This window comes from Herpailurus yagouaroundi, unplaced genomic scaffold (genome assembly GCF_014898765.1).
Source record: "Herpailurus yagouaroundi ecotype Mexico unplaced genomic scaffold, PumYag 141, whole genome shotgun sequence".
Taxonomy (NCBI): Eukaryota; Metazoa; Chordata; class Mammalia; order Carnivora; family Felidae; genus Herpailurus; species Herpailurus yagouaroundi.
The window spans coordinates 20083661-20095685 of record NW_024412396.1 but is presented as its reverse complement, the minus strand read 5'-3'; positions in this window follow the sequence as shown (position 1 = coordinate 20095685).

Here is a 12025-nt window from a genome sequence, read left to right as displayed (position 1 = left end):
CAATTGATGACTCTGGGTTGTGTTTTTCTTCAGTTACACAAAATCAAGAAAGTCACTGCGAAAAAATCATTTGGTGTAAGAAAACGAAAAGCTATAACCTTTATTGTCCACTCTAAAATCTGATTTGTAATACTAATCTGTACAATAAATGTTGGAAACTCATGATTTATTGATTTAAGTTTTATTGAATCTAACCATTTGATTGAACTGAGGTAAAGCCTATAACACTGTGTCTTATTTTATTCCATACTTGCCAGGCTTCAAATTTGTCTTGGATTCTATGGGGATATAACCCAAGACTGCTATTATAGAACATATTTTAATAGAAAATAAAAACAAGAAATGTATACTAACCAGTTGAAAAGTATCATATTATAAGCATCATTTAATCATGAATTTCATTGTCAAAGGTTTAAACCATTCCGTCTATTGTCTTCTTGAGCTTTGTAGTACTTTGGCAGGATGAGGAATAACTTGGACAATATGTACAGGTAGAATATTAGTCCTCAAAAGTTATATATTTTGGAGGAGGGCACGGAAGGAGTCAATTTTGATTAAAATTATACCAGTATCAATTACAAGGATAAATTCATGGATACATTTATTTTTTTGTATGAACAGATAAAGAGGGAAAATCCCTGGTTATGAACAATTCCACTCTTTAATATATTTTACAGAAATAGTGCTTATGTTTACCAGGAACCATATACAGGAAAGATCACAGAGAAACTGTTCACTGATAGTTGTCTGGTTGAATGATGAATGCTATCATTACCAGCGGTATACTATACAGCAATAAACATGAGTGACTGAAACAGTTACATACAATGATATGGATGTTTTATAGCATAACATTTAAAATAATAAGGCAGATACACAAAATAACATATACATAATAATAATAGAGGATTCCATTCACATAAAATTTAAAACCTGAGAAAACTTAGGAAATTTTAGGAATCCAACAGATAGTACCTGCTATGGACCGAATGCTTGTGTCTTCCCAAAATTAAATGTTGAAATCCTAATGGCCAGTGTGATTTGGAAATACGGTCTTGGGAAGTAATTAAGTCATGGGAGTTGGACTCTCATGATGAGAATACTACCCTTATAAGAAGGGGTATGAAAGAATTGTTTGCTCTAATGCCCTCTGCCATGTGAGGATATGGTGAGAAGACATCTGCAAACCAGAAAATGGGCCCTCACCAAAATCTGAATCTCTTGCACATCTTAGACTACCCTGTTTCTAGAACTGTGAAAAATAAATGTTTGTTGTTGGGGCCATCCACTCTATGGTAATTTGTTACAGTAGCCTAAGCAGACAAATACAGTATCCTAAAATGAAAAGTTGGATGCAACCAGTCAGGGGAGTTAGTTTTAGAAAATGGGCTCCTTTTCAGGAAGGGTGACATGCTGAGGGCAGATTTAGGGTACTGGCAATATTCTATTCCTTGATCTGTGTAGCAATTATATAGTTGAACACTGTACAGTAATTTATTTTTTTTTAATTTTCTTGATGTTTATTTATTTTTGAGAGAGAGACAGAGCGTGAGCATGGGAGGGGCAGAGAGAGCTACAGGGAGACAGAATTCGAAGCAGGCTCCAGGCTCTGAGCTGTCAGCACAGAGCCTGATGTGGGACTCGAAATCACAAACTGCAAGATCATGACCTGAAGCAAAGTCGAACATTCAACCAACTGAGCCACCCAGGGACCCTGATTTCTTAAACAGTACATTTATGACTTTATGTACTCATCATGTATTATACTTCACAACAAATCTGGTTAAAAGAAAAGAAGAGAAAAAGACAGACTAAAAAGATAACAAGATAATATTTTTAATGTTTTATTTATTGTTGAGAGAGAGAGAGAGAGAAAGCATGAGTGAGGGAGGGTTAGAGAAAGAGACAGACACAGAATCCGAAGCAGGCTCTAGGCTCTGAGCTGAAGGCAAAAAGCCTGATGTGGGGCTCAAATTCATCAACTGTGAGATCATGACCTGAGCTGAAGTCGACACTGAATCGACTGAGCCACCCAGGTGCTACAAGAAGATGATAATTTTTTAAGGTAATATATAAGGGGGGGGGGGTGGAATAATGTTCAAGGAAGTGTGTAGGCTTAAATACAATAAAGTAGAACTAAAAATTATTTGGACATGCTTTCCATCTGTAGACTGTTTTGTCTTAACAGGTTGCACCCAGCTTATTGCTTTGCACATAAGCTAGTTAGCTAAAATATAATGCATGCTACAATGACCAAGATACTAAATGCAGAGGACTGGTAAGACACATGGCTGACAAATATATAGTTACTTGCATCAATTAGTGAGAAAAAAATAAAGAACTATAATAGGAAGGTAAAGACAATTAATCAGAAAATGCCTGTGCGGGGGAGAAAAAAAAAAAAGAACAAAAAAGTTGAGTCAAAACTAATTAATGTAGTTTACCTTTAAAATTAAGAGAGTAATTACATTGCACTTAATTTACAATGTTTATATATTTATGAGAAATTCTAAGAATGTAATTATGTTTGTAAACCATGGTATATGTTTTTGCAAATATAGATGATTAATATTTCATATGTCACATGATGAGCACTTCTTACATATCTGGAGAGGAAAAAATATCACAGGTTGGTGTTTTAAAATATGATTTTTACTCCTAGCATGAGAAAAAATAATTTCTTAGTTTCTCAGTGTTCAGACTTATTTTCTATTGTATGAGACAATTTACCAAAATAATTCTAGGATGACTCTGAATAATGAGGCCATGTAAACAGTTTGCCTCCTTCTTTATTCCTTGTGCATTATTAAACTTACCAGTTAAATAATCAGAGTTTCTAAATAGTATGTATACATGAAACTGCTTAGTGACTTGTGACAGAAAAAGTATGATTAGGGAGAAAGCCAATGAAGTGTTTGTCTCCATAGCTAAAGTGAAGTGAAGAGTTTAGGCAATCACTTGCTTAATTCAAGCATTAAAACTGTTTTTGCTTCAATTGCCTAGATAATCAAAATCAAGCTGCTGGGAATTTTGCCTAAATTTTCTAAGCAGTTTGTTCCATCTTTAAACGGAATTGGCCATAGAAATGTAACTTCTAAATTTTTTGGTGCTGATATTTATAGGGAAACCAATAAAACTTGCCACTCTCACCAAATATTGGGGTAACGGTGGATTAAATGAAAAAAAAAATGAGGGGTTTTCAAACTTTTGTTCTGAATTACTCAGGTTACTATTTGTTCTTTGCCTATGCAACTTGCCTCTCTCTTATTCTCTCTGTCTCTGATTTCTTCTATTTCTAACACATACATGTTTGTGCACTACTCAAATCTTTCAAGAAAGTTAGGTCATTAACATATGCATTATCTCACATTTGGAGGTAAGCATAGTTGGTGAAAGAATGCAAGCTTAGCGACAAATTGCCTGCTGAATGAAGAAATATCACAGACAAGAGCTCATTGGAGTCAGGCAAAAGGAGAAGAAGCAACTCTCAACCAAAGCACTACAACATGTTCAAGCATCAGTAAGACATTCACTGTGGAGAGAATACAGCGATGTTTGCAGTGCAGGGGTTGATAGAATGCAATGGTGAAATGTCAAGAGATGATCATGGAGAACGGTAAAAGCTTGTGAATAAACTGTGTTGGACTTCCTGGTCTGTTCAATAGTTTACCACCAGAGTTCTTTATGCAGGAAAGAGACAAAGCCAGACTTTTGAGAAGATCACATAGGCAGCAAAGAGAATGGGCTAAAGCAGAGAGAAAAGAGTAACTGAGAGCCAATTAGAAGATGGATGGAAAAGCTCATGGTTGCAATAGCAATTGGAACAGAGCAAAGAGTACAGATTTTTGCAATAACTCTGAGGGGTAATATATGGAAAGTGTAGCATATCCATTACAGGAGATCGTCTAGGGAAAGTGTATATAAGAAAGAAGTAAAGTAGAGCAAGATCAAAATTCCTGGAATCAGGATATTATAATGAGGCAACAATGATGGAAGTACTAATGAAGTAATGTTGAGCATCTTTTCATGTGTCTGTTAGCAATCTGTATGTCCTCTCCAGAGAAATGTCTGTTCACATCCTCTGCCCATTTTTTAATTGGATTATTTGTTTTTGGGGCATTGGATTTTATAAATTCTTTATATATCTTGGATATTAACCCTTTGTCAGATATGTCACTTGCAAATATCTTCTCTCATTCCATAAATTGCCCTTTAGTTTTGTTGATTGCCTCTTTGTTGTGCAGAAGCTTTTTACCTTGATGAAATCCCAATAGTTTACTTCTGTTCTTGTTTCCCTTGCCTCAGAGACATATCTAGAAAGAAGTTGCTGTGACTAATATCAAAGAAGTTACTGCCTGTGTTCACCTCTAGGATTTTTATGGTTTCAGGACCCACATTTAGTTCCTTAATCCTTTCTCCTAGTTAAATTTGCAAAATGTAGAAAGAAAAAAATCTTAAAAAGCATCAATACAAAAGAAGTCTATCTCTAAATTACAAGGGAAGATAAATAATTCTAGCAGCAGATCTCTCCAGAGAAACTTGGCAGAGAAGAAGGGAGTGGCATGATATATACCACAGGCTGAATGGGGAAAGGCTACAGCCAAGAATACTCTATCCAGCAAGGCTATATCATTCAGAATAGCAGAGAGAGTTTCCCAAACACTAAAGTAGTTTGTGACCACTAAACGAGTCCTACAAGAAATAGTAAAGGGGATTCTTTGAGTGGGAAAGATAGACCAAAAGCCACAAGGACTAGAAAGGAACTGAGGAAATATCCAGAAACAACAAAAAAAATGGCACCAAATTCATATCTATCAATAATTTTCTGAATGTAAATGGAAAATGCTCCAATCAGAAGATATAGGATGTCAGAATGGATAATCCATTTTGAATTTATTTTTATGTTTGGTGTAAGAAAGTGGTCTAGTTTCATTCTTTTGCATGTTGCTGTCCAGTTTTCCCAATAAACAAATAATCCAATTAAAAATTGGCCAAAAGGCACAATTAGAAAGTTTTGCAAAGAAGACATACAGATGGCTAACAGACACATGAAAAGATGCTCAACATCACTCATCATCAGGAAAATACAATCAAAACTACAATGAGAAGGGCGCCTGGGTGGCTCAGTCGATTAAGGGGCCGACTTCGGCTCAGGTCATGATCTCGCGGTCCATGAGTTCGAGCCCCGTGTCAGGCTCTGTGCTGACAGCTCAGAGCCTGGAGCCTGCTTCCGATTCTGCGTCTCCCTCTCTCTCTGACCCTCCCCCGTTCATGCTCTGTCTCTCTCTGTCTCAAAAATAAATAAACGTTAAAAAAATTAAAAAAAAACTACAATGAGATATCACCTCACATCTGTCAGAGTGGCTAAAATCAGTATCACAAGAAACAACACGTGTTGGTGAGGATGTGGAGAAAGAAGAACCCTCTTGCACTGTTGTTAGGAATGCAAACTATTGCAGCCACTATGGAAAACAGTGTGGAGGTCCCATGAAAAGTTAAAAATAGAACTACACTACCATCCAGCAATTGCACTAGTAGGTATTCAACCCAAAGAATATAAAAATACTAATTCAGAGGGATACATGAACTTTGATGTTTATAGCACAATTATCTACAATAGCCAAATTATGAAAACAGCCCAAGTGTCCATTGACTACGAGTGGATAAAGAAGAGATGGTATTTATACATACAATAGAGTATTACTCAGCTGTAAATACTAATGAAATCTTGCCTTTTGCAATGAGGTGGATGGAGCTAGAGAGTATTATGCTCTTATTATGAAATAAGTCAGTCAGAGAAAGACAAATACTATATGCTTTCACTCAAATGTGGAATTTTAGAAACAAAATGAGCAAAGGAAAAAGAAGAGAGAGAAAGAAAGAGAGAGAGAGGCAAACCAAGGAAAAGACTCTTAACTATGGAGAACAAACTGATGGTTACCAGAGGAGAGGTGGGTGAGGAGGATGGATTAAGTAGGTGCTGGGGATTCAATAGTGCATTTGTTGTGATGAGCACTGGGTGTTCTATGTAAGCGAATCACTAAATTGTACACATGAAAATAATACTACACTATATGTTAATAAACTGGAATTTAAATAAAAACTTAAAAAATATATACACATTACCCAAGCCAAATAAAGTAATGCTATCTCTAACCTTCCTAATAAATTGTATTTCAATATGATTATTTTGAACTCCTGGTCTTTAAAAAAATGTGTTAAGATAAAAAAAAGTTAAGGTTTTTTTTCTTTTGATTTATTAATCAGAATGATAGTAACTCAGTCATTACTAGGTCCTCAGAGGGTCTTTAATATCCAGGTTAACTCTAGACTTAATATCGTTATTACCTCATAAACAAGAAGCACCCTCCATTATCATTTAATTCCTATGGTACCTGCACTGGAAAGGTTCCAATTATAAATAAAAGTTGCTGCTGATCAGAGTACAAACAACTTTGCTAGACAAAAATCCAATAACAAATGAGCAACCCAATTGCTAGCATAATTTCCCTAAGGAGCAATCCTTTGCATGATGCTAGCCAAAGAGCTCATGTCTCTTTCATGTTGTACCTGTATTCTATAGAAGACTACTGATTTCTGTATTAACTCTCAGAGAGCCTGACCTCCTTATAACAGTGCACGTGTGTTTCCATCTGAAGTGCCACTGAGAGTGGCTATGCACTTGAATCATTTTCTCTAGTTCCTCTGGGTTGTCCTTGAGAATAAACACACATACATATGTATGATGTAGCTTCATTCATTTAGAAGTCAAAAATAGCTGCATAATAAAAGCAATGACGTGTTTTAAAATGAATAGTAAATCCTATCATTCTTAATACAAATGCATGTTGTTAACCCTAAATCCCTAAACTTTTATGAAAACAGACTCCTCTTTTCATTCTCATAGAATAAGATATTTAACTTTGTGACTACTAACCTGGGCCTAGAACACAGGATGTAAAAAAAAATAAAAAGAAAGAAATAAAAACATTATACTGAGATGGTCCTACTGTATATTCAGCTCTGAATTCTGCCATTTTGTCTCTGTCATTTGTACATACGGGTATATTAATAGAAACATATGCAAAATGAATTCAGCATTAACCAGAAATGTGAAGTTGGCCATTTTATATTTTTTCCCTTTCCTCCATACTGTGACACTTTGATTCTGCATGACCATCTCTTCCCACCATAAGTACACAATAACACCAAGCTGTATCTTTGAATACTTTATCTTATTTAAGTGTTATATGAACCTAATTTTGTTAGAAAATTAGTTATTGGGAAGTCTACGGTACTCTTTACAAAGTTATTTCATTCGCAAAGATTTACTACAAAATAAGCTAGAATGTTGAATTTCAATCTTTAGGACCAGGATAAGTAGTAGTTGCTGTTGTTACTGTTTCCGGTTCAGTGAGCTATTCTCAAGTAATTACACATATTTGAACATATATCCTTAAGCCTCACTGGGTCCCATTATCCCTCAACATCTTTCTGAGCTCAGAGAGGGGTCAGTGCCTCTTCTAAGGGCTTTTACCTGATTAAGTCAAGATCACTAATCTTTTTGATTAACTCAAAATCAACTGATTCAAGACTTTAATTATGTTTGCAAAATCCTCATTGTTGTCTTATTTTATTGGCTAGAAGGAAATGATAGCTCTCATGAAGAGAGTCACATTCAAGAGGAGGACATTAACATAGAGCATGAGCACCAGGTGATGAGGGTCACAGGGCGTAGCTTAGATGAAAGGGTAACCATACCAGCAGAGTCAACCAAAATTTCTAATAGATTAAATAAATGGTTCAATGTAAAATAGAGAGTTAAGCGTCAACCTTTAGATTTTTGCCTGAACGAAAGTAGAAATGTTGAGTTGTGCCATTTATTGAAATGGGGTGACTAGAGGAAGATGTAAATGTCTGTAGAGGACAAAAGAAATCAGACGATCTGTTTTAGACATGTTAAGTTTAAAGTGTCAACTGGACATCAAATTAGATACTGAGAGGATCATTTACTGTGCAAGTCTGGAAGTCAGAAGAAAGTTCAAAAGGAGAGCTGTAAATTTGTGGATATTACAATAGAGATAATAGCTAAGGCCCACTGTCTGGATGAGCTCCTTGAAGAATGGGTCAACTGGAGAGAATAGGACTGAAGGTTGAGGACTGAGCAATTCCGAGATATTGAGGGATAAAAGAGAAGGATACAGAGACACTTAAGTAAAATGGGCTGGAGCCTCCAGTGAGATCTGAAGAAGGTAATCACGATTCTACTTGAAGCCAAACAAATGAGCTTTAAAGTGTGGAATGAATGATCAACTGCTTCGACTATCATTGACCAAAAACAATGAAAATTTGCATCAAATATGATAAGGAAGAATTAAAAATATCTTTTGTTTTGCAGATGAAATAATACTATGTTTAGAAAACTCAAGAGGAGGTACCTGGGTGGCTCAGTCAGTTGAGCATCTGATTCTTGATTTTAGTTCACGCTGTGATCCCAGCGTTGTGGAATCAAACCTCAATTTGGGCTCCACACTGAGCATGTAACCTACTTGAGATTCTCTTTCTTCTCTTCTGTTCCTCTCCCCCACACTGGTGTCCTCTCAAAAGAAGGAAGGAAGGAAGGAAGGAAGGAAGGAAGGAAGGAAGGAAGGAAGGAAAAGAGAGTGAGAAAGGAAACCCAAAAGACTCTACCAACAAATTATTTAGAATAAATGCATTTAGTAAACATGTAGGATTACACAATTAATGTACAGAAATCTGTTGAGTTTTAATACACTAATAATGAAGATTCATAAAGAAAATTTAAGAAAACAATCTCATCCCATTTAAAATTACAATAAAATAATAAATACCTAGGAAGAAATTTAACTCAGGAGATGAAAGACCCATTCACTGAAAACTATAAGAAACTGATAAAAAAAAAAAAAAAAAAAAAAAAACACCGAAGACAACAAAAACAAATGGAAAGGTGTTTACTGTTCACAGAATGGAAGGATACTCTTAAAATGTTATACTCCCCAAAGCAATCTACAGATTTAAGGCAATTCACTTCAAAGTATGTATAGCATTTTTCATACAACTCTAACAAATAATCCTAAAATTTGTATGGAACCACAAAATAGCCAAAGCAATTTTGAGAAAGAAGAACAAAGCTGGAGGTTTCACAGTTCCAGATTTCAAGAAATACTGCAAAGCTATAGTAATCAAAAGAGTATAGTAATGGCACAAAAATAGACATGGAGGTCAATGGAAGAGCATAGAGAGTCCAGTAATAAACCTATAATTATATGGTCAATTAATCAACAATGGAGGAGGAAAGAATACACAATGGAGAAAAGACAGTCTTTTCAATAATCAGTGCTAGGAAAACTGGACAGATACATGCAAAAGAATGAAACTGGACCACATTCTTACTTACACTACACAGTAAAATTAACTTGAAATGGGATAAAGACATAAATGTGAGATTTGAAACCATAAAACCTCTAAAGAAAAACATAGGCAGTAATCTCTTGGACATCAGTCCTAGCAATACATTTATTGATATCACTCATCAGACAAGGGAAACAAAAGCAAAATTAAACTGTTGGGACAATACCAAGATAAAAAGCTTTGTACAGTGAAGGAAACTAACATAATGGAAAAGCAACCTATTGACTGGGAGATGATATATCAAATAAATTGTTAACATCTAAAATATGGAAAGATTTTATATAACTTAACACCAAAAAAATTCAATTAAAAAATGGGCAGGATAGAGGCATCTCTGGGTGGCTCAGTAGGTTGAGCATCTGACTTCGGCTCAGGTCACAATCTCACAGTCTGTGAGTTCGAGCCCTAAATCAGGCTCTGTGTGGACAGCTCAGAGTCTGGAGCCAGCTTCAGATTCTGTGTCTCCCTCTCTCTCTCTCTCTCTGTCCCTTTCCCACTCAAGCTCTGTCTCTCTCTGTCTCTCAAAAAATTAATAAATATTAAAAAATTAATTGAAAAATGGGCAGGATAGATATTTTCCCAAAGAAGATATATAGATGGCCAACAGACACATGAAAAGATGTTCAACATCACTATCATCAGGGAAACGTTAACCTAAACCACAATGAGATATCACTTCACAACAGTAGAATGGCTACTATCAAAAAGACAAAAAAAAAAAAAAAAGAAAAGAAAAGAAAAGAAAAATGAAATGAAAAAACAAAGAAAAGAAAAGGAAATAAAAAAAATAAATACTGTTGAGGGAACCCTCCTATGCTATTGGTGGAAATGTAAATTGGTGGAGGGATTGCGGAAAACAGTACGAAGTTTCCCCAAAAAATTAAAAATAGAAATGTCATCTCTAGTCATTCCACTACTATTTACCCACCCTACCAAGAAAATAACTCAAAAAGATATATACACCCCTATGCTTACTGCAGCATTATTTACAATAGCCAAGAATATGCAAACAACCCAAGTGTTCATAGATGAATGGATAAAGAAGGTGTGGTATGAATGTTTTCCTTATTTTATTATTTTTATACCTACACATTACTACATATTTTTATTCTGTGGGAGTGAATGGTTACAGAGGAAAAAAAGAGCGTACTTCATAAGAAGAGGACTTACATAGTGGAGAAAAAAAAAATGCTATATATTACAAAACAGAGAAGTTGTACTTTAGGTAAGAACAAAGAGGATTCATTCAGTGAACTGATAGGGAAGACCAGCTATTCAGCAAAGATGAAAGGTAGACTGAAAGTCTCGGATACAGGTACCAAGTAGGGTAGGATAATTTGCACTGCCTATGAACACGATTAATGATCTATAATTTGGCTTTCAAAGATTATTTCCTGTCATGAAAATCTATAATTCTATGACCAGAAAGAAGGCTTGCATTTTTTAGTCATTTATATTACAGCTTAAGGGAAGTATTTTCTAGAACAATGTTTTGGATTACTGGTCATTAAAAAAAATAAGCTTTATTTATTTATTTTGAGAGAAAGAGAGAGAGAAGGAGAGCATGAGCAGGGGAGGAGCAGAGAGAGGAGAGAGAAAACCCCAAACAGGCTCCGTGCTGTCAGCTCAGAGCCCAACACGGGGATCAAACTCACAAACCGTGACATCATGACCTGAGCTGGTCAAAAGTCGGACTTCACCAACTAAGCCACCCAGGTGCCCCACTGGTCATTTATTTTAACTCTACTAGTACAAACTCTGAGCAATCATTTGCATCAGTGTCCTTCTAACACAATCTAATTCACCTATGGTATGTAAAGTGCTTTCTAGAGTTTGCATATAATACAGCAATGGGTAAATGTATAATTTCTGATCTCTTGTTGCCATACTTCAAGGGTGGAATAAAACATAATATAATGACTTAATAAAATCCAAATAAAAGTAATGTGTCTATGATAAATTTAGATAAATTCATCTGAGGCTTTATTTCCTACTTATGAGTTTTCTCATTCTTCCTTACTATGTATGAGATAGGGAAACTGAATGGACTTCATTTTAGAAAGTTTCCATGCCTGCTGTTCCCTGCTAGGCCCCATTTACTCATGTTCTGTATTTCACCTTGAATCCTAGTAAACCAAAGAAGCTATGTTCCCACTCCAAAGGAGAATCAAGAAGGTTGATTATTCTCTGAGTTTCATCCTAGGTGCCCATACACCTGACAATATCTAAGAATAAACAGATCCCAAGCATGTACCAGGACATTAGTTTTGAACAAACTTTGGTCTACAGTGGCCTGTCTTTGATGATTTATGTAATAATACCTGATGGTTACCTTTGATTGGACCCTACCCTGGATGCCTGAAAAAAACATGTACCCGGATGGAGAGGTAAGATGGCGGCGTAGGAGGACGCTGGGCTCACCTCGCGTCCTGCTGATCACTTAGATTCCACCTACACCTGCCTAAAACCCAGAAAACCACCCGAGGATTAGCAGAACAGAGTCCCCGGAGCCAAGCCCAGACGAGAGGCCCGCCGAAAAGGGTAGGAAGGGCGGCGAGGCGGTGCGCGCTCCACGGACTGGCGGGAGGGAGCC